Source organism: Dermochelys coriacea, chromosome 9, assembly GCF_009764565.3.
Source record: "Dermochelys coriacea isolate rDerCor1 chromosome 9, rDerCor1.pri.v4, whole genome shotgun sequence".
In the NCBI taxonomy this organism is placed as follows: Eukaryota; Metazoa; Chordata; order Testudines; family Dermochelyidae; genus Dermochelys; species Dermochelys coriacea.
In genome coordinates this window covers 10,828,292-10,848,775 of record NC_050076.1, presented here as the reverse complement: position 1 = coordinate 10,848,775, position 20,484 = coordinate 10,828,292, and the positions used below count along the sequence as shown (strand labels likewise).

Genomic DNA, 20,484 nt, shown 5'->3' with positions numbered 1-20,484 from the left:
AAGAGGCAGCATGTGCTTTCTCTGTAAAGAAGAAAGCTGGTGGCTGTTATGGAGTATTAGTGCCTAGGTCCTGCATAGCTGGTCCCCCTCTACTAGCCAAGTGCTCTGGCATTCTGGAAACACGTGTGTGTTCACTTTAATTAATTCAAGCCTCTCTAAACTGGAAAAAATGTTCACTGGTTGGTGAATGTATAGCACTGGCTGTGGAAAAACGCTGCATGAACACTTGATGAATGAATGGGGCAGTTTAGGTGATGTCCAGCTATGTGAAACAGGACTGACCAAAGGTGCTCCTGGAACTGCCAGTTCAGCAGAGATTCTGTATTGGCAGATGCAGTAATGGTATCCTGGAGATATCTGTTGATTCTCTGTGTAACCAGTCTCAGCTGAATCCTGGCAGTTGGGACACTACTGTCAAGTCCAAAGTTCTCCAGGCTGTTCCACAGGGACCTTCCCCCATGTGAACTTCTGGCTTCATGTTGCTGTGATTCTGTCCAATTTGTACCATAATACTTGGCCTTTGGATCAGGGCCTTCTTGAATGTACCCAGTTAACTCTAACAATGGTCTGTTTCCAGTGGTTTTTCTTTCTCCCAAACAAGAAAGCAACCTTGGTATTTTGAATCTAGGGTCAATGTACATAACCAGGATGCAGTGCTCTTGCCTCTGTGTTTCGGTGGTTTGTCGGTTATCTTACATTCTTTGCAGCATTTTGTGTGACAGGGCTTGTCCAGAGCTTCCTGCCTGTATTGCTGGAATAAAACAGTGATTGTCTCTACACAAGCATATCCATGATAGCATCCTACTAATACCAGCATCATTACCACTGACCAACTTTTTATGGCACATCAAAGTGCCTTGAGGTGTTGCTACGAGAGTCCCTATGAGTTGGCCCTCTGCTTTGTGCCAGGTGCAGACTCTTCACCTTCTCATAGACTTTCAGGCCTGAAGAGACCATCATGATCATCTCATCTGACCTCCTACATATGGTAGGCCACAGAACCTCACCCACCTACTCCTTTAGTAGACCCATAACCTCTGGCTAAGTTACTGAAGTCCCCAAATCATGATTAAAAGACTCCAAGTTATTGAAAATTCACCATTTATACTTATTTAAACGCTCAAGTGACCTGTTCCCATATTGAAGAGGAAGGTGAAAAAAACTCCAGGGTTTCTGCCAATCTAACCCAGGGAAAATTGCTTTCTGACCCCAGATATGGTGATCAGTTAGACCCTGAGCATGTGGGCAAGACCTAACAGCTAGACACCTGGGAAAGAATTCTCTGTATAACTTAGCGCCCTCCCCAACCAGCATAGGCACTGGCTTCCTCCTGTCCCTGGGGGTTCTCAACCCCTGCTCAGCCCCCCACTCCACCTCTTCCTGCTCCCACTCTGCCCCACTCCACAAGCACCCTCCCCCGAGCACATCCCATCCCCACTCCTCCCCCTCCCCCAGAGCCTTCTGCATGCCATGGAACACCTGATCGCGGCGGGCAAGAGGTGCTGTGAGGGAGGGGAAGAGTTGATCGGCGGGGCCACTGGCAGGCAGGAGGCACTGGGACGGGGAGAGCTGGCTAGCAGTGCAGCAGCCATGGAGTCTGCGCCTATGCCAACTAGTGTCCCACCATTGGCCATTGGAGATATTTACTACTAGCAGTTTCAGATCCTCGCCTTCTCCTCTGCTCATTTAGCAGGCTTGCTGGGTAAGTGGAACAGCATGGATGAAAATGCTGTCTTGGCTATGTGTTGCTTATATAACCAGTTCAACACATGGCCTTTGGGATTCTGCTGCCTGGCCAACACCTGCTTCATCTCATTACTGGGAAGATGATTCGCCACTTGACATTTCTGGGGAAAACGACATGCATCGCATCCATGTTGCAAATGGCTGCAGATCTTGACAAGAGTCCTGTCCGTGTTCTCATTTGTGAGGTTTCAGAGTAGCAGCCGTGTTAGTCTGTATTCGCAAAAAAGAAAAGGAGTACTTGTGGCACCTTAGAGACTAACAAATTTATTTGAGCATAAGCTTTTGTGAGCTACAGCTCACTTCATCACTTCCGACGAAGTGAGCTGTAGCTCACGAAATCTTATGCTCAAATAAATTTGTTAGTCTCTAAGGAGCCACAAGTACTCCTTTTCTTTCATTTGTGAGGAAGATCCTCTACGGCTGGGTTGAGGCAGTATATGTAGCAAATAGTTGAGTTTTCAGTTTGGTGGTTGAACCAAAAAATCCCCCAAATGTTTCATTTTGGTTTGACCTGAAACCATTTTTTCCTGTTTTTCCATTTTGTTTTGGTCATTTTATTACCCGTTTTTGTTTTTTAAATAAATCTAGCTAAATTTGAAATGAAACATTGCAAAATGAAAAGGCTAAACGACTTTCTCAAAAACAGAAATAACCCAACCTAGCTGAATTTGACTGGAATTCATGAATAGTTTTGGTTGACCTGAGATTGCATTTTTCAGTGAATAACTGTTTGAAAAATTTCACTTAGAAGCCAGCATATGCGTGGGTAGACTGCATCTTGTGCATTTATCAAGGCCGTGAACTCAAGGGAGGTTCAAGGCGAAGGTGGTCAAACGCTCTTCTATACAGCCAGTAGTTTATTGAGAATATTGCTGTGTTCTTTCTTCCATCCACACCTGCACAGTGTAATATGTTAATCTGTGCTGTGGTTGCTGAGGCCAACCCAATATTCATAAATGAACATTAACCAGCAGTGGTTTCCTTCACTAGTGGTCCAGAAATGTAAAGATTTATGATTTGCTTAAATCCTTTCACACGATTTATCTGCTTCCCTGTTCCTGAAAGGTTCAAAGCCCCAGTGTCTTTGATGGAATAGAAAATATTCCACAGGAGGAATCTTTGGCCCCATTGAAGTCAATGGCAAAACTCCCACTGACGTCCGTTGAACAAGGATTTCGTCTCATGTGACCAGTTATAACTAACTGACACATCTTGGATTTGAATATCCATTAATACTGTCTACTGTATGCTTAAAAATAAAGAAATCTTATTTCATCATGGTGATGAGGGCAGTAAGAATACTTGCATGGCTAGAGAGAGTGGAAACAGAGCCTGAGAGTCATCCAGATCCCTCCCCATTGGCCAAGGTATCATGGAGCATACAACATGCACCGTACTGTATGTATGTAGCAGTATTGTTGCCCAGCTAGGCTGAATGAAGGTCAGAGTTTTAATTCTTCACTTCTGGCTATCCTTGTAATTGTGGGCTTGTGCGATTTTTAATATTTGTATACAGAAACATTAAAAAGCCTCTTTTTGCAGCATATACTTTTATGACATTGTATAAAAGGAGTGTTTTCTCTGCAAGTTTTTTTGCAAACATCTGCTCTTCTGCCATAAATTTGATTCATGTATGCTTCCCAAGCCAATTCCAGGTTAAACCACCAAATAAAGCGTCTATTTTTTTATTATTATTGTGTATTAAATTACCTGTTTGAAATCATTTTTATGTGCATCGTAGTAGTTAGATATCCGTGCTCTAAACCAAAAACACTTCAAAACCTGCTTATCGTTGTATATGGTATGTTTAATGGGTCTATAGTTGAATCTAAGTAGTAAGGGACTTTTAAAGAAATATTGCTTAGTGTTTCTATCCTAATGGGATAAATGTCATATATTAACTATTGCTCTATATAAAATCTATTATGCACAGTATTAAATAATTCCCCAAATCTTGATTTACCCAATTGAAAGTGACCCTCGTCATAAATTCTAAGCAAAGGAAGGCTCTGATTCCTTGATCTTTGGTATTCTTTTGTTAAAACAGAACATGGTGTCTTAAATCAGCAGAATAATTTAGGAATGGTAGATATTGAAACAACTAATTTTTCTTTCCTGTAATCTGCATAGACTTCAAAATGCCTACAAAGCACAAAGTGCCAGTTCATATAATTTGTTGGCAAGGATAAAAAGAAGAAAGGAAATGATTTCCTAAGCGTGTGAATCAGCCCAGCTTTAACAGATATTTTTCTGTCATGTGCAGCCTGAGGACTTATGCCTATCTGAGCTTTATTTGACAATTACCACTTGCCAGCATAATTAAATGATAATTTATAAATACTGAGAGAGCATTATGGGGAAGAGCAAATAGGTGCTTATCAGGGCATTGAATAAACTCGATCTGCCTCACTGGCAATTTTCATCTCTTATCTAGGTTGTTAACTGGTCTCCTTTTTTTTTATTTAGGTTTGATACTGTTGGATTGATTGTACCTACCTACCTATATTTCTGAGCTTTTTCATATTTCCACCATTTCTTCTTTTTATGTTGCTTTTGCCATTGATATATTTACGAAACACTATGTGGAGTTTACGCCGTATGGTAAAATTAGCTGCAGGTGATGTAATATACATGCTTGTATGAAGAATGAAAACAAAATCCATTCAGGTTTTGATTGTTGTTTTTAAATTAATAGGTTTTTTATTGTGTGTTCTTAAAATTCCTTTTAGTTAGCTGTGTTTTGCCATTTATTATGTTTCTCAGAGTTTCCTGATCTTGTTTGTTTCTCAGTGTTTTTTTTGTGTGTGAAGATTTCTGAATAAGAGGAAAGCCCTAGTGTTGCAGTCAATGATGGATGCAAGTCAGTTACAGAGAAACTGCTTCATATCCCTGCTCAGATAAAAATGATACTGTATAGGCAACACAGAAATTCTATCACGTTCATGCTGGATGTAAAAATTACCGAGGAAAGAATTCCAGATGGCTGAGGTCTTTTGTCCCATCAATGTTTCCTCACTAGGTCTTTGAGTCATCATAAACAGTAGCGCAATTTCTGCAAAAGCATGCTGCTGGAATATGGGCAGAAACACAGTTTTGTGCTGGGCAATCTTGAAAAGCAGCACAAGAGAAATGCTCTATTTGAATGGAAACAAATCAGTTGAATGGCAAAAAATTGAATTTCCACGCCTTTAGAAAAGCGTGTACAAGGAAGGGAAGGGGGTGGGGAAAGCAAGCCACATTAGTGGGTCACTAGGAGATTGAGTTTTTGAGCCATCGAGAAATTAAATAATTTGAGGGAGTTCTGATTAGGGTTGTACTGGTTTGAGTGAACAGTACAGGGATGGCTTATCTGCAGAATGGAAAAATAAAGGGCAGCAGTGTTTTAGGCTATCAATTCCTAAAATTATTCAGCATTTGTGCTTATAAATAGTAATTATTTTCCTTCCTCCCTTTCCTCCAACCTGAAAATTATCTTTCATATTCAAATATTTTAAACATATGCTGCTGTAGTTGGGGCACAAAATTTTCGAATGATAGAACAGATTTTTATGTAAGGAATAATTTGAAAGTGGGGGATTAGTTTCCACCTTTTGAAACACAGTGCTTTCTGTAATCTTCAAACATTATTTAGGATAATGGAAGCCATCATCCTGGTTCTCAAATGTTAGCACTTCCATTAGAATTTGCTGCTACCTCTTATTTTTTATATTAAAATACAAGGCTTAAAAGGTATTATCTTACTAAAGGAGGGCAATTGTAGAGATGATTTGATTGAATAAAAGGAAAAAGCTGTACAGGCCTTTTAAGATCAAGGATGTATTGATGGAAAGCTATCATTAGAGACAATTAATGTTCTCCAAGAGAAGAAATTGATTATGGACAGAGATGGACCCTAAGGAGCAGATATGTCTTAATACTCTAGGGCCTTAAAGATTATACATTCCATTCACAGCATCTGTATGTTAAACCTTTATAAGGGCTGGAGTAGAATCTAATACTTGTGAAAAAACCACACAGAGTTTAGTAAAGGTAAGTCATATGTGCATGCACATATGCTACAGGTAGACTGAAACATGTGTGTTTCTTTAAGCAGATAACAGATTTTATCGAACAGTGTTAAAATATCTAATTCTATACTCATGGTTCAATATACAGTTTTGGATCAGTTTATGCTGCTGAAAGGTAGGAAGATATAAAGGGAAACCAGATATAATCTTCTAGCTCTCAACATTATAGTGTTGTGGTAGATGCAATATATGACAGAGGAGACGTTTTCATTATATGCTGCTATTATTATTGGATACGCCTACTTTTCAATTGAAATTTCTCATAATTGTGCCCAAAGGTGAACTTGAATTGGGATTTTTGTGAGAGAGAAAGTTTGAGACCAGAAAACCGAGTTATGCCATTTTGAGTTGAGAAAAGCTGTTAAAGCAAATATTAAATTATGTTTCCCCTGCTGCTCAACTAAATCAGAGCTGAGTTAATTTTTATCATTTCAAATTTGTCTTGGGTTTAGTTATTAATAAAGGCAAGTGCCCTTGCCATGTTTGATCAAGTTTGGCTTAAGAATAGCTAAACTGTCAGGATCTGGGACTGTGCATATGCAGGGCAATATTTTTTTATTATGTTCTAAATATAACTTCAATATGTAGTACTCCATATTGCTACAATGTGCCGATATTGGTCTCTCTGGATCTTCATATCTGTGTACAGTATTTAGGTACAAATGTGACTCTCCATTACTGTAGTATGTGAATACTTACATATACAACAAGGAGTCTTGTGCCACAAGACTCCTCGTTGTTTTTGCTGAAGCAGACTAACATGGCTACCCCTCTGAAACGTACATATACAGTTACACATTCAAATAGACCCATATACAATAAAGCTAAGACAGGTATAATTTTATGTATTATAAACTCATTTATATTTTTCTCAGAACATAGTTGTTTTTCAAGAAATGGAAATGTAATCCAGTGAGAAGACCAAAATTTTGCACAAGAAAAATGAGGAATTAAAAAGTTCTGGTTCCCAGAGCAAACCTAACTGTAGTATTTTAATACTAAACATTATCACTTACTTTATCATGTTTGCAAAGAGGGATGATAATGTCTGCTTGTTCTGTAAGTTTCAATTTCTTTACTTTTGTTGTGTGTAATATTTTGGCCAGAATGTGATGTCTTGGCTGTAATGTAAAATGACATTACTTTGCATTTAATGTACTGTTGTTTCCCTCATTTTAAACATCATGCAATTATTTTTTATTTTCTTGGCAGATTTCTAACTGATCTAGTGGTCTAGCTGTATTTATTTCAAGTTGACCCAAGGTAGCTTGTATAATTAGATTATACAGAGCAAAAATCCCTTCCTTAAGTGTTCTGCTTTATATACCTATTTATATTCTGATTTGTATGTTCATACCGTGTAGTGATCTTGTGTGGCATTGAGGAATGTTAATTAATGTAATATATAAAATGAATAATACTTAGGAAGTTGTAATATATTAAACATGCAAAAATAAAAACTGTGTCATTAATAGTTTCAGTTTAGTTATGTGCAAATGAATAGGAGAGTCCTGTCTATATTGCAATATATATAGCACTCCTTTGGATGCTATGTATAACGTGCTTGGCAGGACTAAGAAGATTAAAATGAGAGATGAAAATAAACAAAAAGAGAGCTTAGGAAGAGAACTAAAGACACACAGGGGAAGGGGTGATACCAAAGAGAGCTAATAGATTTTTGAGCATATCATAAATTCAGACTTGTGTCTTACGTTTTATTTAATAACTACTAATCTGGAGATAAGAATCTACTTCTTTTTCCTTCTGTGCAACATTAATGAACTACCCAAATGGCAAGAAAGGGAGAGTAGAATTCACTGGGCAGAAACAGCTTTCACCTGTATTATTTTTTTCAAGCTGTGAGCAATCTTTAATTACAAGGTTAAAAAAAACAAACAAACCCCACCACACACACACACACACACACATTTAAGATTGTTAACATATGTTGTTGTCAGCATGTATTTAACACCTGCAGAAATGAACATGGAAGATGTGACAGCGCATAGGTAGAACACCCACTGCGTTGACTGTGAGCACTGTCAACAAATTTTACTTTGTTAATTTTTTCTTATTAAAAAAATCCAAGAAAAGAATTTAATAGTGCAGGTGTTCTGAGCACCACAGCGAGATGAGCTACTGAATGAGGAGGTTAGCAACTCTTTCTAGTGAGAGCTCTGGGCCATGTTAGTGGGATTTTAAAATATTTTGTCTTTTTGCTCTTACAAAATAAAATCCTGGGTCCTGAGCCTGAAAACATTTACCACTGAGTATACCATGAGAAGTCTCATTGCGGTTCTTTTGATAACGCTGTCACACATATATCTTTCCTGTTATCTTTTTGATTGTTTCCATTTCTTGTTTTAATCTTCTTACTGCAGTCAAGTATATTATGGTAGTGAGATAGTAGTTTGCAGGATTGGGCCCTCAGTGATTGTCAAGGCACTATCCTACCTTCAGAAAGGTGCAGCCTCTGCAGGGATCCTTTGAAACTATCTCCTTTATGGATACGTCAGCAGGGGACGCTGTGTCACTTGTTACCCACCCTCTACAGATGGTAAGGTCTCATCCTCCCAGAATGGGATACCAAGTATCCTGTACCTCTTGTTTTGAGCTACTTTCTACAGTTACATTTTGGGCAATTCAACTTATAACATGTCTGCAAAAGGAACTGTAAATGTATTGAAAGCCTGGAAGACACAAATTAGCTGTCTTTGATTGTTTAATGTAAAAAGTCACTACAAAACTCCTTAAAGTATTTTTACAGGTGAAAAGTGGAACCTGCTTTTTTTTTAAAGGTTCTGATTGTTGAAATACTGGTTTAAGCAGGATCTGTTTTAATGGGCTTTTTTTTTGTTATTTGTATTGCAGTAGCACTCAGAGGGCCCCCGTCAGAAATGAGGCACTGTGGACCTGATCCAAAGCCCTTTAAAGCTGATGGGGGTCTTTCTGATGACTTCAATGGGCTTTGGATCGAAAGAACATGTGGAAGAAATGGTCCTTTTCCTGAGACTCTATCTGTCTATCTTTCTAAATATATATGCTGACTTTGTTTTTATTTATTTAAAATTGGCCAAATCTTGAGCTCTTTGCAATCAGCTGCAAAAACCACTGACTTCAGTGAGACCAAGATTAGTCCCTTAGCAAATTCATATATTTATTTATTAACTAAGAGCCATATCATATTCCCACTGAAGCCAATTTGAGTTTTGTCATTGGCTTCAGTGGGAATAGGGTTTGGCCTTACGTGGATTCAGTTCTCATCAAAGATGGTGAAATTGTATTGCTGCATGCTGAAATCCTCTTTTGAAAAAGATGATACATCATGGTTTCTGTGCATACTTTGCCACACAATCCCTCCTCTGCCTTATTCCCAGGGGACAGCCTAGCCTAACTCAAAAACTTGCCCAGCCTTCTGGCTCACTCAGCCCTTGCTCTCTGCCCAGTGCCAATTATAATGGCTGTTTTTGTTAGGTAGACACTTGTCCACTAGGAACTGGATTGAGATGATCAAACTCAAGCCACTGAACTGTCATCAGCTGGCAATGATCAGTTTGGGCTGATCTGTGATTTATAAGTAAAGACCCTGGAAAACAGCCTGTTAATATTTAAAAAAAAAACCAATGAGACAAATCTCAGCAGGTATAGACATCCAAATATTCGGATAGTTTTCTGAAATGCTGAAGCTCTCTGAGCCTCCCAGTGCCCTCTGGGCTCTCTCTCACCCCACCAGTAGTAGGCACTGGTCCTTAAATTATTTCATGTAGTTAGACTGATTTAGCACTTGAAGTGTGTAGGGCACTTTACAGATCAACAAAAGACATTGGGTGAAATCCTGGTCCCGTTGAAGTCAGTGGCAAAACTCTCATTGACTCCAATAGGGTCAGGATTTCACCCTGTCTACAGTGAGAATTAATGGAGAAAAGTGGAGGACAAGGGATACAATTAGAAGATCATGCTTGTGTGATCCCACATGTGATTTGGTGGTTTGTTGTGTGTCTGAATCTGTGTCTGGAGAGGGTTAATTTATGGTTTTGAGTTACTAAAATATATTTGGCTCCAGTGTGGGTGCTGTTTAAGAGGAAGACAAAAAAAAACATGTCCCACTCCTTTGGTCTTTTTTGGGGGGCTAAGCAGAGCATTAACTCCCTCCTTATCATTGCAGATTGTGTGAAGGGAAATGGGGTTGGGAGCCCATCTCTGGGTGATAGTACTCTTCAGGAAACAACTTAAGAATCTTCCTTCCCTTGCTTTAGAGCACCAGAAATATTTCCACAGGTTCCTGCTGCTGCGGTACGTAATTCTTAGCAAAAATCTCGGTGTCTTTCTGATTCTTGTGCCCCAGAGAATACTTTTTATATGCCTTGAAGGCTTAATAAGTTTATGGTGCCCTCTGGGATGCATTGAGAAAGTTCCAGAAATGTCATTAACGTCGGAGGAGTTATTGAGTTACGCCATCTGCATCTTGTAACTGAAAGGAAGGAGCAGGTCTTGTAACTTTCCCTCCTCACAGAAGACCTGACAGTGGTGGGGGAGCAGAGACAACCTGGCTGCTCTCTCTAGACTAGAACGTAATTCTCACCCAGAGAAGGGGTGAAGGAAATGAAACCACTTGGTCTTTCACTTAATAAAACTTTGTCAGATTTCAACATTTTTTGGGTCAGGTCCTATCTGAGGGACAGACAAAAGTTTGAATCAGTTTTTATATTTCTCAGACCAGCTCCCCATCCTTATTCTAAACCCCATCAATCCTTCCAGCTGGGAGGATAAATAGGCAGGTTTTTTTTTTCTGTTGTCAGTGTATGCTGTAGTACGAGATACCAAATTCAGGACAAAAAGGGACATTAACCACTTGGTGATGCTTCAAGCTTCTAGCACAGAGGCTGATACTTGCAAAGTCCTTTCTAAATTTGGTTCTGAGGTATAGTGATGAAAAGGCTACAATAGTGCAGTAGCAATGGCCAGTCTCCAAAAGTATTTCTTATGAGAGATTATAGTTGTGTTAAATTCTGTAAATATATTAGTGCTTGGGGGTAATGTGGGGCCAAGTTCAAATTACACTTAAATGAGCATGAATGTGGAACATCTCTGTGGAAGTGAAAAGAATAACTCCTGATTTATGGTGGAGTAATTGAGATTCCAGAATGGCCCATAGCTGTTCAGGAATTGCAGAATGTTCCTGACCAGTATGTACTGTATAAGCTCATGTTTTCTGTATTTAAGATATTCTAGATATTTATATTATCGTAGTCATGGACCAGGACCCCATTGTACTAGGTGCTGTAGAAAAGTAGAAGAAAAATCTTCACTGCGGAGTGCTTACAAACTAAGTAGAAGATGAGACAACAGATGGATATGGACAGAAAAACAGGGAGTACAAGGAAAGGATGAGGTAAGTCAGTATGATAGGATGTAGTCTTATATATATAGAGAGAGGTTTTTTGTTAGACAAGCAGGAAATAACTGAAGTTACATGATGGTGAATCTAAACTTGAGGTTTTGTGATTGCAGTATGAACTACAAAAACTGAAAAAAGATAATATAAATGGGTCCCCACTTGCAAACTTACTTCCACTTGCATCCGAAGTACAGTGAGCTGCATAAAACGAAAGGTCTATCCAAAATACAGAGACTAAAATCCATTTCCACTCTGAATGGCTGTGGATTATGGAGATTCTAATATCACAGTGATAATGGTTCTGTTTCCCAGGCATGCACAGTCTTCCTGCTTGAAAGAGGTCCTAGAAATGGCACTCTTTTCTGAGATGCCGAGGTTAGAAAGCACTTCACTAGGGTCCCAGAGGGGCTATCAGTGTAACAAGAATCTGTTTGCGGTAATCGCTGGCAATGTTGACAGAATGTTCCAAACCATCTGCTTGAGGGGCTAGTGTTAACTCTATCAAATCCTAATATTTTAAGAACGCTGATCTCTGGGCCCAGGAGGCCTGGTGACAGGGAGTTCTTGTCAGGCCTGCATTAGCTTGCCTTCATCTCATCACCAAATACTCTAATGCCCCTTAGACAAAATGCTTGATATGTGTGAAATAAGATAAGCAGCATTAAGAAATGAAGGAATAAGACAGGAATTTTCCTACCATATGTCACTAGCTAAGATCTCTCTTTTAGTCCTTTTACAAATATTTTCTTCATCTGCAAACATATTTTTGATTTCTGACATTTTTATCCACTGCAAAGATGCACAGGAAAATGTTTTTCCCCTTTAAAAAAAATAGGTGAAAAAGTAAACGAAGTATACACCCACTGTTGCTGCTGTGACTTTTGTGAGGTTAGAGCTTTGTGCAGAAATTGGTGACTTTAGGGAAATTCAAGTTTAGCTTAGGTGGGCTTGTGTGTTAGATTCCCTGATTACATTGCTCACTGAAGTTCCCAACAACTCTGCCATGTGCAGATTGTCCTATCAGTAATCCTGCTTGCAAGAGTAAGGTACATCATCACCTTGAGAAAACTTTTATTAAATGCTGACCTGAATATAATACTTAAAAATAGTAAGGGAAATTCAATGCATTAAGTTCTGTTTTTTAGTGAGGGGGAGTGCTTGAGGGCTGTTACCAGCTCTTTTAGTGCTTCTCATCTCTTCCAGTTGCTTCACTGAGTTCTGTCCCTTGTAGCTCATCTCCTCTTCGGTGAGCTTGCTCATTGTAGTTCATCTCTTACAGCTGCTTCACTGTGTTCCCCTAGTGTGTCACTTCTCTTCTGGATGTATCTGTTAACTTCCCCTGCTGGTCAATCTGTTTCTTTAGCACAGTAACCTAGAGAGGAAGTGATTCCAACAGAGAAATTATATTTATACAGTGAAAATATTTAAATATTCTCACTTCATTTGTAAGGATCCCAACTGTCTCTCCATGTCACCGATGGATAGGCATGTCTTCCTCCTTGTCAATATCAAAAGATCTATTACAGTAGGCTACTGGGAGCCACTATCCATCTAAGGTCCTTATATGCCCCCCATCATCCTAGTATCTGAGTACCTGATAACATCTGCATAAAATAGGGAAATGCTATTATCCCTATTTTACAGATGGGTTAGGAATCACAAGGTCCTAAATTCTATTCCCCATATAGTTTGTTGGCATCATTTTTTGATATTTGAGAATACTTGTCATTGTGTGTGTGTGTGTGTGTGTGTCTGTCTGTCTTTGATATGGTCACTAACACATTTTTCAGTGGTTGGCTTGAAGTGTTAATATTTTTTTAATTTCATATTTTAATTTTATAAAAAAACTAGGAAATGCCATAGAAAAATTGCATAAGAGATTAATGTTGCAAAGTTAAGCTCTCAAAAGTCAGGAAAAGTGTGCCCCATTGTGTGTATGCATTTTTTACAACATAGTCTTTAATTCTCTACTCTTGTACTATTTCTCAGATATACTACATTATTTTTTGTCTATCCCAAAATATGTATTAATGGAAGAGTTGTAATGTAGAAGAGATAAAGGGTGGCCCTGTAGCTAAAGCCCTGTACTGGGGCTCAAGAGATCTGGATTCAGTCCCTAGCTCTGCTGCAGACTGCCTATCTGAACTTGAGCAAGGCATTTAACCTCTCTGTTTTCCCATGTGTAAAATGGGAATAATAACATACTTCCTTGCTTTGCAAGGGTATTGGAAGGCACTGAGATATTACAGCTGACAAATAAATAAGTATATCAGAAGCTGCAGTAAAATGTGTGATGAAAGTTCTCCATATCTCCCCTACCAACCAGAGAAATTCCATTTGTATCCTTAAATGTCTACCCAGTTTTTACCCCTCTTTACTCAAGAGTCAATATCAGAGCTGGTTAAAAAAAAGGGGGGGGGGGGAAGAACCTACCCAGTCTGGTGGCAAATGCTCTTCTTTCTGAGGGGGGGTTTGTATCTTCTTCCACATCAAACTAATGTCATTTTATACATTTTCCAGAGCTGTAGGGTGCGAAAGATATTTCACCCACATGCAAAATCTGTGGGGACTATACTGTATTATTAGTTTATGCATCACTGTGGGCCAGGGTTGTATATAACTTTGGGCAGGGGTATACCAGCTCCTCTAGGAACCAACAGGAGTGGGGGGTTGTAAAGGAGCAGACTCACCCCTGCAGCACCTCCTGCTGGTCATTGGGAATTAGCTCTTTTCTAGCGTGGAGCACCCTCTGCAGGCCAGTGATCCACCACAGCTCTGGCCCCCATGTCCCTTTCTCTAGGGTTCTTTCTCCTGGCAGTACCCCCACACTCTGCCTCTGGGTCTCCCCTTCCTGGGGAACCCCCAACCCACTGTCCGCACCTTGCTTCAGTCTGGGCTACTGCCAGTCATCACCAAACCTAAACTCCCTGGGGCAGACTGCAGTGTAAAGGCCATTCATCATAGGCAAGGGGGTTCAGACCTGCTGCCTTCCTCTGCATCCCAGTACTTCTGTGGGCCTTGGACCAAGCCCTACAGCCTGGAGCACCCCCACTCAGCCTGCTCCTTCCCCAGCACTGCACCAACCTCAGTACCCAGGCAGGCCCTGCTTTCTCCCAGTCTGAAGAGAGACTCCTTGGGCTTCTGGCTCACAGCCTTTTTATACAGGCCAGCTGGGGCCTGATCGGGGCGTGGCCCAGCTGTGGTTGCTTCCCCAATCAGCCATCCCCCGCCACAGCGCTCTCCAGGGCTGCTTTTAACCCCTTCTATTATAGGAGTGAGGTAGTCACCCCACTAGAGGGGTGATTAAGCTGAATCACATAGGTTATAAACACCTCCAGAGAGGAGCCACCCTATGGGAAAGCTTGCACATACTGGTTCAAAGTGGGTTTTCCAGAGACCAACAGACAAAGAAATGGCTTTTGGCAAAAAAAAAAAAAAAAAAAAGGCTGTGTTTAATCTGACTTGGGGCCTTTTTTCTGATCCAGCAAATAGACAGGAACTTATTTCTGCAGGGGCCCCAACCCTTGTGGAAAGGTTGGAAAGACTTTGAGCTAGTAGGGCTCCATATGACCTATGGGTGTCCACTGGTAGGCTTTTAGAATGCATATACAATCTCTTTGTTGTTCTTGTTGTTGTTTTCTCTGTAATGCTTTTACCTTAAGAATCAATGTGTTTGCTTAGAACGAACTGTGTGGTAACTTGTAGCTGCTGGTAATACACTGTTCATACCCATTGCTTAATTTGTAATGAAAGGTGCTAGGACTCAAGCAATTTTTTTACTTTCATAACTGACTCAGCAAGCCCAGAGGTGCCGGGGCTAAGAACTGCCAAGCCTAGAGGTGTCAGGGCTCAGCCCTGGCAAACCCTGGCACAAATTAAGCACTGTTCATAAGCCTCAGAGAGAGAAAACAAAGCAAAGGTACTGGTCTTTAGGCAGACAGGTTTGCTGGGGCTATCGCAGTGTAAGGCAGGGATCTGTACATTCTTAAAACCCCAGTCAAGAGGGAGAGAGACCTGGGACTCCACTCAAGAGAAGTGACGGTTGGGAGCTGGAAATCATAAGTGGGTGCCCTCGAGGGACCATGAAGGGGAGGGGGGATGCAGGTGAAGTTACCCTGGGACTGTGACACAGAGTAATTAGAGAGTGATGCAAAGCACTCCTTTCCCCACCAGGCATCATAGTCCCCAATCCTGCAGTTGACAGTGGGCAGGTGCACTGCTGAGCCCACACAGAGCCCCATTGACTTTAATGGGATTCAGTGCAAGTGTAGCAGTCTGCCTGCATGAATCACAATGCCAGATTGGGGCTTTAATGTGTGGCTGTTACAATTCCTCCACCCTCTGCCAACCCATGAACTTGGCACCCAAACACTAAATTTCCCACGTGGCACTGCATTGTGACAGGCTGGACCAAGATTCACTGTTTAACAACAACAGAAAGTTAAACAAATATTTTACAAATTGCAAAAATCATTTCAAATGTTAAATCAAATTTAAGTGGTCAAGCAGATGAAACACAGTTTAAGAAATGAAAGGGTTTTGCATTGAATTCTTTGTCATCTGTTCTACTTGTCAACAGGCGATAAATCAGTTTCCAGTAGCTGTGAACAACTATTTAAGTTTTTATTACATCAAAACTGGAGAAGGGTTGTAAAAGTTAAAGGGTCGGAGTTAAGTGAATACATGCAGGGTAAATTCTGGCCACGCATTTGTGTCTGCAGCTCTCTTTATAGTCAGTGGGAGCTATATACATGCATCACTAGCCTTCTATATGTATAATACTTTTGTAGATATACAGGCTGAAGCTGTTCATACTTAGGAAGAGAATCCTTTACCCAGCTCTCATCTAACCAGTTGGGACTACCTTAATGTGTAATCAAACAGGCTGCTGTGTAGAGATAGCTCATGGACTTCAATGTCAAACAGTTACAGTTTGCAAATATTTTATACACAAATGTGAGTCAGTGGAAAGAGAGTTCAAGAAGACTAAGCAGCCCATGTTATCCATGAGTGTCCAAACATATTATTAACTGAATAATGACTTCAGAGTCATTTAGATGCTGGCAATGGAAGAATACTTCCCAAGGTTTGAAATCTGGATTCTCTCTCTCTCTCTAATACAAAGCAGTGGGTGTCGTTTCATTTTTACATCCGGGGATAAGGAGGAGGAAAGAAATATTAAAAACTCAGAAATTATTTAAAACAGATAATAAAAACATAATTTTCTGTTTTCAAGGGTTTATTACAGAATATGCACAATTGAATAGCAGCTAGGTACTCAGAATATATGTGAAGTAGCACACTTTTTAGATGACCACTTTACATAAGTAGTGGATAGATTAAGATGGTGCTTATGGTAATAAATCAATTGGTAAACAGGGAGTAGGCAGGGAAGCAGATATGACAGTATGATTATGTAAGAGGGGGCATTCGATATATTGGTTTTCCCCCTGACAACTAGAATTGTGAAGGAACTTGAGGGTTAACACTAAAATATGTTTTATTACATTTTCATTCTAGTTGCTGTTAGAAATTGATGAATATCCCAATATGTTTACATAGAATACTTATTTGAATTTAAATTTGCTTTACTGTGTTCCCTTTCCTTTGTGTTGCTTTCCATGACGATTCTAGCAAACAATCTCTTACTGGCAGAGATTTTTGGCAAAATAATGAATTTTAAACACTTATTGCAGGATTTTCATGGAAAGTAACTGTTTCTAACTGTGAGTATTCACACTGAAATCTGATTATAAAAGTGATTTGTCCAGTAAGGGAACAGAAACACACCATATGACATAGGTGTCCAATGAAAGAATCTCAAATATTAAATACAACAAACTATATGTGAAAAGTCTAAAAATTAAATGTTATTCATAGAAATGATGTGCTCAGTAAGGTTAAACAATAAATAAACTTAAGAAAATTGCAGGCTATTCACAGGTAACTTACAAGCAGAAAGACAAAAATCATCAAAAACTTTTTAGGAACTGCTCATCCAGATATATCTCATATGCAAATTAAAGTATTTTAATTGTCTAATGAAAATTTGTAAAGGGGACATTATCTTCTAAAATCACACATTAGAAAAAATCACTTTAGCTACTTATCTCTATTTTTAAAATGGAAAGAAACCGTAAAAAATAATGTACAGTTCTCTATAATGTGTATTTGATCTGTACTTCACTCAGCTTAGGCAAGGAAAACAGATACCAAATTTTGTTGCTTATAGTCAATTTCACATTAGTGCCCATTTATAAATATCAAGCATTAGCACAAACTTCGGTGTTTGTGGTGAACACATTAACAGGGAATCCTGAACTCAAAACAAAAAAATCAATTTTCATTGTAAGTTTTAAAAAAATGAAAATTTTCTGTTTACTTTAAGTTTTATGAATTCTTTTTTTTCCACAAAACCTAAGGTTTGGACCTAAAGTGAATCAACAATGACTCTCTTAATACCTGTCAAGTTTATGACTAGGAAGTTGATATCTTTTGTGAAATCTATTGATTTCAGTTCAGAGCCCATTAATATTAGGTTCTTTCACAAAACTGTGCTGGAGAAAATAGCCAGTCATAATCAAATATGTAAGAGCTAGAAATCCTTCTAAAATCTGATATAATACTTCAGAGGTACTTGTAAATATTAAGCCTTGCACTCGAGAGTTTATAAAATCTTTTAAGGAAGAGAAAAATTGTCCACTTAGACTGTAAAAATACATTAAGTTTTTAGAACAAGTATCCTATAACTGCTGTGTGTGATATTTCTTCATGCATGTAAACTACAATTAAATGCTGATTACCCATGAGCTTTATTGTCTCTGAATAAGCATCTCTCTTTTCGTCAGAGGATTTTTATTGAGGAACCATTTCTTTGAATTAGTTGCGCTGATGATTTTCTGAAGCAGATTATTTATAGGGCTAACGTGTTGACACACTATAAACTGTTAAAAAAAAAAGACTAATAAGGTTAATTGTCATATGAACCCTCCTCTGTAGTCTGCAATCTGTAGGCTTTGATTGTATCTCTGGGGGAAACACTGCCCAGATGGCATTTTCCTCAAGGCCCTGACCCACAAGAGGCCTGTGGAGATGGAGAACAAGGTGCATCTCCACAGACTAATTAATTTACTATTATAGCACCTGTTCCAGAATAGATAGGGCTGGAAAGGAAAACAGTCCCTGGGCACAGTGGTAGGCTCACTGGTAAATGGATTTGAGCTGATTATATTAAGCTTATGCTTTGATCATCTAAAGGCGTTAAAATGGAAATATGTTTTTGCTGGCTGTTGGCCTCTATGCAAGTGCAGTTTGTATTATAACTGAGTGGTAAGGAAAATGCTGTTCTGGACTCCAGCAAATAGCTTTTTAAAAGTGCACGAGATTTGCTCCACCCCCTCCACCACCTCCATTTCAAATTCAGTAATATGAACACGCAGGGCCATTTGCACTTGAAACATTCTCTTAGATATTCCAGGATCTGTTCATATTCTACCAAATTGTCCATGGGAAACCCTCTAAAATGCCACACCATTTTTCTGTCATCCATAACATCTCAGTACATGGTCTTGCCCTTGATTAAATCATGTTGTCAGGTTTTAATCAATTGAATTATATTTGTAAGAAACAGAGTTAACCTCTTCAGATGGCATCTTGGCAAAATAGTGCAATTAAACACTGACAGAATAGTAACAGGTAAGAGCAAATACTTTAGTAAACATTGCCTGGTTCTAAATGGATTTACAGTGTGTTAATCTCCGCTCACTTTCATTTTATTGCCATTTGAATTCCCAAAAGGATTAGAGGTAATTTTATTGTCCCTACAAGACTGTAAAGTTATTTCCCTTTCCAAACTAACACTGATTTTTTTTTCATTTTATTTATTTAACAAGCATAGATCTGCAAGCTCTGGGGTAAAATTAATTGACCCTTGCCATTATAGGGTTAAAACTGAATGTAATTAAAGTCCTGTTAAATAATGCCATCCTTAAACAAGCAGCAGAATACAGCACACTGAAGCAAAACTAAATGGCATCTAAATTCGTGATGAATGAGGCAGAAGCTACCTTCTGTCTGAAAAGTCTAAAAATGTTTTCAGATGCAGAGATTTGTAAGGCCAATTTGCATACCTGAAAATTGTTACTTCCATTTTTGTTTTATCATAATTACTGTTTAAGTGTTATTAAAACCGGTAACATTATGAAGTGGCAGACTTACCAAGGAACGGCGTGTGAAAAGAGTTCTAAAAAACATCTATTTAATTTATATTGTAGACTGCATAGCACATTTTTGGCTTAGTATAGTACCGTGCACTTCATTTTGTGCAGAGTTTTTCCGATAAGCTCTGTCCTACAGCACTTTGCAGTGTGGGATAATATAATTGGAGATAAATAATAGCAGAAATAGGATTGAGAGATATAGGCCAAGAAGAAAAATATGTTGCTAGCTAAGATGTGGAAAGTGATGAAGACTCAATGTGGCTGAGTGTTACAGAGAGGCTGTTTAAGACAGCAAGACCTTCAAAGGAGAAGGTTCTCGCACTAAACACAATGGTCTGTTTAGGGACAGTGAGGAGGGCTATGCTAATTGAGTGGGGTATGAACCGGTTGACTTATTTACTACAGGACATAAATGTTTATATGAGTAATTTGCAGTCAGAGTATACTGATTATGGTATAAATCACAAGTAGCTTGCTGTCTGGTGCTTGGACTATAGGAGATTATGTTGCATCATGCACTGAATTGTGGTACATGTTACTTGGAATCAAGTGAAGAAAATTATCCAGGCTGTGGGTAGGGTTGCCAACTTTCTAATTGCACAAAACCGAACACCTTAGCCCCCCACTCTTCCCTGAGGCCCCACCCCCTTTTCCACCCCCACTCACTACATTCCCCCTCCCTCAGTGGCTTACTCTCCCCCACCATCAATCACTTTCACTGGGCTGGGGTAGGGGCTTGGGATGTGGGAGTGGGAGAGGGCTCAGGCTGGGGGTGCTGGCTCTGGGGTTTGGCTGGGGATAAGGGGTTTGGGATGCAGGAGGGGGCTCCAGGCTGGAGGGTAGGGCCAAGGGATTCGGCGTGTGGAAGGGGGCTGTGGTTGAGGCAGGGGGTTGGGGTTCAGGAGGGGGCGATGGGTCTGGGGATCAGGGGTTCAGGGTGTGGGAAAGGACTCTGGGCTGGGACAGGGAGTTGGAGTGCTGGAGGGGGTGAGGGCTCTGGGGTGGGGCCAGGGATGAGGGGTTTGGGGTGCAGGAGGGTCTCTGGGTGTGGGGG

General features: G+C 39.6%; 2 long non-coding RNA genes across 3 annotated transcripts in view; one reads left to right on the top strand and one right to left on the bottom strand.

The window, feature by feature from the left end:
• Nucleotides 1-20,484, top strand: part of LOC119861670 — a 214,135-nt gene that overhangs the window by 73,005 nt on the left and 120,646 nt on the right. The gene's annotated exons all lie outside the window — the stretch shown is intronic.
• Nucleotides 12,266-14,413, bottom strand: LOC119861669. Of its 2 annotated transcripts, none has more exons than XR_005294989.2 (3): nt 14,296-14,413; nt 13,645-13,733; nt 12,266-12,583 (listed from the first exon to the last, which is right to left on the bottom strand). It is a non-coding gene; the product is annotated as an uncharacterized LOC119861669 (long non-coding RNA). The 2 variants fall into 2 exon arrangements; XR_005294988.2 differs by having other exon boundaries at nt 14,192-14,411.